This window comes from Leptonychotes weddellii, chromosome 4, assembly GCF_054177405.1.
Source record: "Leptonychotes weddellii isolate Sample4059 chromosome 4, ASM5417740v2, whole genome shotgun sequence".
Lineage (NCBI taxonomy): Eukaryota > Metazoa > Chordata > Mammalia > Carnivora > Phocidae > Leptonychotes > Leptonychotes weddellii.
Window position 1 is genome coordinate 97,503,989 of NC_138372.1, and position 9,338 is coordinate 97,513,326.

The 9,338-nt window shown below is 39.1% G+C and overlaps 1 pseudogene; it reads right to left on the reverse strand.

Annotated features, from left to right (window-relative positions):
* Positions 1–7,919: 7,919 nt before the first annotated feature.
* On the reverse strand, positions 7,920–8,880 carry LOC102740383 (microtubule-associated protein RP/EB family member 1 pseudogene; annotated as a pseudogene).
* Positions 8,881–9,338: the final 458 nt, after the last annotated feature.

Below are 9,338 nucleotides of genomic sequence, written 5' to 3' on the forward strand. Positions count from 1 at the left end.
ATAGAGATAGAAAGAGAGAGAGAACATATGGGTGGGGGGAGGGGCAGAGGGAGAGGAAGATAGAGAATCTTAAGCAGGCTCCACACCAGCATGGAACTTGATGCTGGACTTGATCTCATAACCCTGAGATCATGACCTGAACTGAAATCCAAAGTCAGATGCTTAACTGACTGTACCACCCAGGCACCCTCTGCCTTTAGCACTTCTTATGTGGCTGGTTTAGTGGTAACAAGGTCTCTCAGCTCTTGTGTATTTGAAAATGTCTCAATTTCTCCCTCATTTTTCAAGGATAGTTCCCCTAACACACACACACACACACCACCATTCTTATGTTGAAGTCCTAACCCAGAGGGTGGCTGTATTTGGTGTTGGAAATAAGTAAGGTTAAATGAAATCATAAGGATGGGGTGATGATCTGATAGGATTAGTGTCCTTATGAGGAGACACAACAGAGAGCTTGCTCTGTTTCTCTGTTCATCTCATGCACCAAGGAAAGGCAATGTAAGGGCTTAGAAAGAAGGTGCCATTCTACAAGCCAGAAGGAGAGCGATCACCAGAAACTGACTCTGCTGGACCTTGATCTGGACTTCTAGCCCCAGTACTTTAAGAAGATACAGTTCTGTTGTTTAAGCTACCCAGTCTATGGTATTTTGCTATAACAGCCAAAGTTGACTAATACCGACACCATCAAATGGACATATACATTATGGACTCCTAGAAGGAGAAGGGAGTGAGAAAGGGGCACAAAGAATATTTGAAAAAAATTATGGGCAAAAAACGTTCCAAATTTGATGAAAAACTTGAATCTACAAATCCAAAAAGGTTAATGAACTCCAAATAGGACGAACCTAAGGAGAACCACACCAACACACAATACAGTCAAACTGTCGAAACCATAGAGAAAGAATCTTGAAAGCAACTTATCGCATAAAACGATGCTCAATTAGAATATCGGTTAATTTCTCATCAGAAACCTTGGAGATCAGAAGATATGAGATGATATATTTGAAGGGCTGAAAGAAAAAAAAACCCGGGTCAGTCAAGAATTCTATATCCAGTAAAGTTATCCTTCATTTATTTTGTGTCTTAAATTCCACAATGAGTGAAATCATATGGTATTTGTCTTTCTCTGACTTATTTTACTTAACATTATACTGTCTAAATCCATCCATGTTGTTGGAAATGGCAAAATTTCATTCTTTTTTATGGTTGAGTAATATTCATCTATATTCATATAATGTGCACACACACACACACATCTTCTTTACCCATTCATCTATCAATGACATGGGCTGCTTCCATAATTTGGCTATTGTAAATAATGCTACAATAAACATAAGGGTGCATATTTTGGGTAAACACCCAGTAATGAAATTATTGGTTCACATGGTAATTCTGTTTTTAATTTTTTGAGGAACCTTCATATTGTTTTCCATAATGACTGCACCAGTTTGAATTCCCACCAACAGTGCATGAGGATTCCTTTTTCTCCACATCCTTGTTAACACTTGTTTATTGTTTTTTATTATAGCCATTCTGACAGGTGTAAGATGATATCTCATTGTGGTTTTAATTTGTTTTTCCTTGATCATTAGTGATGTTGGACATCTTTACATGTGACTGTTGGTCATCCGTTTGTCTTCTTTGGAGAAATGTCTGTTCATGTCTTCTGTGCATTTATTAATTGGATTATTTGTTTTTTGTGTGTTGAGTTGTATCTGTTCTTTATATATTTTGGATATTAATGTCTTATTGGATATATTATTTGCAAATATCTTCTCCCATTCTTAGGTTGTCTTTTTGTTTTGTTGATTGGTTCCTTTGCTGTGCAGAGCTTTTTATCTTGATATAGTCCCAATAGTTAATTTTTGCTTTTGTTTCTCTGTTCTTAGGAGATATAGCTAGAAAAATGTTGCTATTGCTGATGTCAAAGAAGTGACTGCCTGCGCTCTTTTCCAGGATTTTGGTGGTTTCAGGTGTCACATGTAGGCCTTTAATCCATTTTGAATTTATTTTACTTATTTTATTTTATTTAAATTCAATTAATTAGCATATAGTGTATTATTACTTTCAAATGTAGAGTTCAGTTATTCATCAATCGCATATAACACCCAGTGCTCATTACATCACATGCTTTCCTTAATGCCCATCACCCAGTTACCCCATGCCCAACCTCCTCCCCTCCAGCAACTCTCAGTTTATTTCCTATAGGTAAGAATCTCCTATGGTTTGTCTCCCTCTCTGATTTCATCTTATTTTATTTTCCCTCCCTACCCCTATAATCCTATTTTGTTTCCTAAATTCCACATATGAGTGAGATCATATAATTGTTTTTCTCTGATTGACTTATTTTGCTTAGCATAATACCCTCCAGGTCCATCCATATCATTGCAAATGGTAAGATTTGATCATTTTGGTGGCTGAGTAATATTCCATTGTATACCACATCTTCTTTATCCATTCATCTGTCGATGGACATCTGAGCTCTTTCCATAGTTTGGCTATTGTGGACATTGCTGCTATGAACATTGGGGTGCAAGTGCTCCTTCAAATCACTGTGTTAGTGTCCTTTGGGTAAATACCTAGTGGTGCAATTGCTGGGTTGTAGGGTAGCTCTATTTTGAACTTTGTCAGGAATTTCCATACTGTTTTCCAGAGTGGCTGCACCAGCTTGCACTCCCACCAACAGTGTAAGAGGGTTCCCTTTCTCTGCATCCTCACCAACATTTGTTGTTTGCTAACTTGTTAATTTTAGCCATTCTAACTGGTGTGAGGTGGTATCTTATTGTGGTTTTGATTTGTATTTCCCTGAGGCTGACCCTGGAGCATTTTTTCATGTGTCTGTTGGCCATTTGGATGTCTTCTTTGGAGAAATGTCTGCTCATGTCCTCTGCTCATTTCTTCATTGGATTTTTTCTTTTTTGGGTGTTGAGTTTGATAAGTTCTTTATAGGTTTTGGATGCTAGCTATTTATCTGATAAGACATTTGCAAATGTCTCCGCCCATGCCATAGGTTGTCTTTGGTTTTGTCGACTATCTCCTTTGCTGTGCAAAAGCTTTTTATCTTGATGAAGTCCCAAGAGTTCATTTTTGCCTTTGTTTCCCTTGCTTTTGGAGATGTGTCTAGGAAGAATTTGCTGCAGCTGAGGTCACAGAGGTTGTTGCCTGTGTTGTCCTCTAGGATTTTGATGGATTTCTGTCTCACATTTAGGTCTTTCATCCATTTTGAGTCTATTTTTGTGGTATGGTGCAAGAAAGTGGTCTAGTTTCATTCTTCTGCATGTGGCCGTCCAATTTTCCCAACACAATTTGTTGAAGACATTGTCTTTTTTCCATTGGATATTCTTTCCTGCTTTGTTGAAGATTAGTTGACCCAGAGTTAAGGGTCCATTTCTGGGTTCTCTATTCTGTTCCATTGATCTATGTGTCTGTTTTTATGCCAGTACCATACTGTCTGGATGATTACAGCTTTGTAATAGAGCTTGAAGTCCAGCATTCTAATGCCACCCAGTTTGGGTTTCTTTTTCAACATTCTTCTTGCTATTTGGGGTCTTTTCTGGTTCCATACAAATTTCAGGATTATTTGTTCTAGTTCTGTGAAAATGTTGATGGTATTGAATGTGTAGATTGCTCTGGGTAATATAAATATTTTAATAATATTTGTTCTTCCAATCTATGGACATGGAACATTTTTGCATTTCTTTGTGTCTTCCTCAATTTCTTTCATAAGTTTTCTATAGTTTTCAGAGTACACAACATTCACCTCATTGGTTAAGTTTACTCCTAGATATTTTATTATTTTTGGTGCAATTGAATTTTTCTTAATACATAAAGAGTAGCTGTGTTAATCAGGGTTCTCTCTCTCTCTCTTTATGTATATATATATATAAGGAATATATATAATATATTCCTAATATATTATTAATGTATTAGGAATTACTATATAATATATTATATATAAGGAATATATATAATATATATAATAAAGAATTTGCCATATGATGATGGAGGTTGGGAAATTCAAAATCTTCAGTGTGGCCTGACAGCCTGGAAACCCAGGAAAGCCTATGCTGTAGATGAAGTATAAAGTCTACCTGGTGGAGGATTTCCTTTTGCTTAGTGAGGCCAATTATTTTTCTATTTGGGCCTTCAACTGATTGGATGAGGCCCACCCACATTAAAGGGACAATCTTCTTTATCCAGAGTTCACTGATTTGAATATTAATCTCTTGAAAAAATACCTTCCAAGCTGGCATATAAAATTAATTGTCACAATAGCATACTATATACACTTCTGGGCATTGCTTTTAAAAAGTTTGGGTAAAATACACATAACATAGGATGTACCATTTTAGCCATTTTTAAGGGTGCATTTTGGTGGCATTTAGTACATTCACATTGTTGTGCATCCATCACCACCATTCATCTCTGAAAGTCATTTCATCTTACGTAACTGAAACTCTGTGCCCTTAATCAATAACCCCCCTTTTCTTGTCTGTCAGCCCCTAGTAATCACCATTCTACTTTCTGTCTATGAATTTGATACTCTAGGTACCTCATATAAGTGGAGTTATAAAGTATTTGTCCATTTGAGATGGGCTTATTTCATTTAAAATATTGCCCTTCTTTTAGGGTTCCCAGACCCAATTCCAACATATAGATGATGGTTTCCCCACATGTAAAACATGAAGCAATTCTTAGACACCAGTAGGATGTCCAAGAATTCAACTCAATTCTGACACTATTGACACAGAGATAGTATCAGATTCCACAGGTTAAGGGTTCAGTCCTAAAGACTACTTCTATCCAACTTCAGATGCCAGTTGGAAACCCCAGGATGTTACCTGTGCTTTTGACCAACTGGCTACAGATCGAAGGTTCTAATGACCTCCTCCTTAGTTCTTTTAATTTGCTAGAATAACTCACAGAATTTAGGGAAGTAATTATGTTTATCAGTTTATTAAAATATATGATAAAGGATATAAATCAACAATCAGATGAAAAGATACATAAGGTGAGGTATGGGGAAAGGGCACCAAGCTTTCATGCCTTCCCCAGGTACCACTCTTCCCAATCTCCACATGCACACATTCATATTGTTGTAAATTTTTATGGAGGTTTGAATTTTTATGGCAGTTTCATTGCACAGTCATGATTAAGTCATTGGTCGTTGACTTATTTAATTAGGTCTTTTTTTTTTTCTCTTGTTAATCTCTCTTTTGTCCATTTAATTAATTGCAAGGCCACAAATTAACCTGAGAGGAGAGGAGACTGTTTTTCCTTCCCTACAATTTCATACTGATACAAGCAATTCCAAAATAACACCACAGACTTATTCTAGCTGTTCCTCTTCCATTCATTCTTTCTTTTTAATGAGACTTTTTTTTAAGATTGATTGATTGATTGATTGATTGATTACAGCATCGTGTGCACGTATGGGGAGAGGGGCAGAGGGGAGAGAATCTTCAAGCAGACTCTGCTGAGTGCAGAGCCTGGCATGGGCTCTGCACATGAGATCATAACCTGAGCCAAAACCAAGAGTCAGACACCAAACCAACTAAGCCACCCAGGTGCCCTTTAATGAGGCAATTTCAATTAGAAAAATTAAAACAGAAAAATGGCAATTAGGACTTAAGTGTTTCTTCAGTCAACCAAAAAGCAGAAGTTAAAGAAGCAGTTGGTTACAATCTCTCTACCCTTCTTACAAATTATATGTAAAGAAAGTAAAGGAAAAAATGGTTCTATGTCATTTTTAAATTCTTCCTCCACCTAAACCAAACCACTATTTATAGACATCACATGTAGAGGTTTAAAACTTAAGCCTTGGAGTCAGGCAACCTATGTTTATTCTCTGGTTTGCCACTACTATGTGATCTTGGGCAAATTACCTAACTTCTCTAAGTTTTTTATTCAGAAAAGTGATAATAATTATGTCAATGTAAATAGCTGTTGTAAAGATTAAATGAAAAAACACATGTACATAATTAAGTAAGAGTGCCTGACACAGAGGAAGTGCTTGATTCAGGGGTAGCAATTATCATTTACATGTAAAAACATATACTATTTCCTTCTCAGCCTTTAAGCTTCATAAAAGCAATGGATTAGAGGTCAGAGGGCCTGGATTCCTGTTCCAGCTGGATCCTTCATCTCTCCAAGCTTCAGTGGCCTCCTCATTTGTCAAACTGGAATAAGGATACTCATTCCAACCACGTTACAAGGTGGTTAGAAGGTGCACATATATATTTAAAGGATTTTGTAAAGTAGTGTATTACAGGTATGGTAGAGTGAAATGGAAGAAAAAGTCCCATTCTTTCACTCTTCCCACCCCCAATTAGCAGAGACATTTGGCATGAACAGAACCAACTTCGTTGTTATAGTGAAACATTTATAGCTAGGGTACCTTTTGTGATTTAAACCAGACCCAGGAAAAGAAGTAAATGCTCTTTCACAAAGTGCCTTGAGAGTTTCTGTTTGGAAAATTGGCTGGCCAATGACATGTCAGCAGAATGAATGTCCTTTTCTAATAAGAGATTAGATTATGTTGTGCCAGAAAAACCCATAGTTTGCTTGACAAGGAGTGTTTTCTTCCTGAGGGCCCAAGTCAGGGATCTCAAAGGCAGCTTTCTCCAAAGGACAGACAGAGCTGGAATCAAGCGTGCCTGCTCTCCCTCATTCCTGCGTAGACTAGTCAGAGTGGCTCTGCTAGCACCTGACAGAAGCCTGAGTTGCAGGACCAAGCAAGGGCTCAGGGACTGGAGCCCCTGAGGAAGAGATGCGGTTTTCAGAGCAATGGGAAGGGCAAGGGTTTGTGAAAAGAGAAGCAGAAAGTATGTCAGAAAGACCTGTTCTTGGAGGGGACCAGTGAATAATTGTTAGATAGTTTCAACCACTGCCCCTCCTTTTGTTTTTTTAATTCATTAAGGTGAAATTCACATAACATAAAATTAACTATTTTAAAGCGAACAATTTAGTAGCATTTGGTACATTGACAATGTTGTGCAATCACCACCTCTGTCCAGATTCAAACCATTTTCATCACCTCAAAAGAAATCTCATGCCTATTAAGAGGCCCCATTCTATTCCCCCACCTCCAGCACCTGGTAACCACTAATCTGCTTTCTGTCCCTATAAATTCCTATGTATATTTCATATAAATGGAGTCATCTAATATGTGACCTTTTGTGTCAGGCTTCTTTCATTTAGCATAACATTTTCAAGGTCCTTGCACTTGTATGTTTCAGTAGTTTATCCCTTTTTATGGATGAATAACATGTCCCTCCTCTTTTTCTTGCTTGTTTGAAACTTACCTGGTCATTTAAAAAGTTATTTCATTGATTTCCATTGCATTCTGGTCTGCATTTGATTGCAGAAGGATTAGTGAGACAATAGGTATTTGGTCAAAACTAGACCAACTACAGCAAAGAACTCTCCCAGTGTGAACAAGGATCAGCAAAGATCCTCTAAACAAACCCCTGTAAGGGATGAAAAACTTTTCCTCTACCTCTTAAGTTTGTGAGCAGGGTACTGTGAATTCAACTAACAAAAGACAGATAAACAAGAGCAATGGCACATATATATATATTTTTTTACTCTTAAGGCATTTATTTATTAAAACGTTCTCTGCCAAGATTTCACATTAGCTTAAAATTCAAATCAGTCTTTACATTTCTCTACTGAGGTTTCCCACCTCAGGTATCACATAAAAACACCTTCTCCAGCAATCAGTGTTATCAGCGTTCACACGGTGAGCCCCATGGTCAGCCTCTTTTTTCCCTAGGTGACCCAACTAGATGTTAACACTGCTCTGCTACAGGGTAAAAGCTCCTACCTAACTCAAACTCATTGGAAAAGGGGTGAAACTTCTGCAAAGTGCACTTTAAGGAGTACTGTTTGCTCATGAAAAGAAACCAGTGAGGCCTCTAAGAATAACAAAAGGGGGTATTTTACAGTTAAGCACATGATTTGGAGTGAAGAATTCGGATGTTGCTCTGCTGGCCCAGGCCGTTAATACTCTTCTTGTTCCTCCTGTGGACCCCCTTTATCGGGTATCACAAAGCCTTCATCTGTGGCATACACGATCCTCTGCAATACCGGGTCGTTTTCCCCCTTGTTCTCCTGGCAAATCAATTCAGTGTTCCTTAGCTTTCCAAAGTAGAAATCTCTTTCTTTCTCCAAGTCTTCGATGGTAAGTTTCAGTACGTTGATCTGCTGCATCAATTCAGCTGCTTCGTCATCCCCGTTGCCCACACCAGGATTCTTCCGCACCACACCCGGCCAGCCTTAGGGGTTGCAGTAGTTCTGTGTGTTGCAATGGGCCTCTGTGGAGCTGCGCTGCTAGAGCTGAGAGGTTTCTTCGGTTTGTTCAGAGCTGGAGTAACAAGGGAGGGAGCCACTGCGGTTTCTTGACCTTGTCTGGCAGCTACGGGGTCATAGTCTTTTCCATCATAGTTTGCATCAAAAAACTTCTTGAACCACTGAACAAATTCAAAATTGTCCTGAAACTTTCCTTTTACTAATTTGTCCACAGGAATTATTTTGTCAACCCATTCTCTTAAAACCTGCTTGTAGTATTTTGAAGTTCTGGATGTATTCATGTTCTAGCTTAGCCTGGAATTTCACTTTCTTCAAGGCAATGGAGCCAGGGAACAGCATGTCCATAAACTGACAGTAGGCAGCCCCTGAGCACAACTGTTCGATCTTCGTCAGATTCAGCTGCAGAGACTCATTGATCCAGGCCAGCATGTCATGTCGACTTAGGTTATCACTGGTGACTGACGTTGAATATACGTTCATTGCCATCTTCGGCTCTCGGTGGGACCGCGTCCACAGCCTCTGCCCGGCTTCGGTTCCATCTTCGCCTAGTTCAAACCGCCCAACCCCGCCCGCCCGCCCGCGCGATGACCTCACACGCACCCCCCCCATTACCCGCTGTCGTACCGCAATGGCACATATTTTTAACATTTATGCACATAGGATTTATAGGAAAAAAATGAAACTCAAAGAAGTGATTAGATACAGGACTTACATACTATTTTTTAAAAAGATTTTATTTATTCATTTGAGACACAGAGATACAGAGAGAGAGCATGAGCGGGGGGGGGGGGGGGGGGGGGGGGGGAGGCAGAGGGAGAGGGAGAAGCAGGCTCCCCGCCAAGCTGGGAACCCGATGTGGGGCTCGATCCCAGGACGCTGGGATCATGACCTGAGCCGAAGGCAGACACAACCATCTGAGCCACCCAGGGGCCCCCTTACATACTATTTTTAACTAAGGAAAGAGGGTTTGGCTTACAAAGTATGGTAAATTGTAGGAAAGTGACTAGGAAATATGTGGGGGAAAC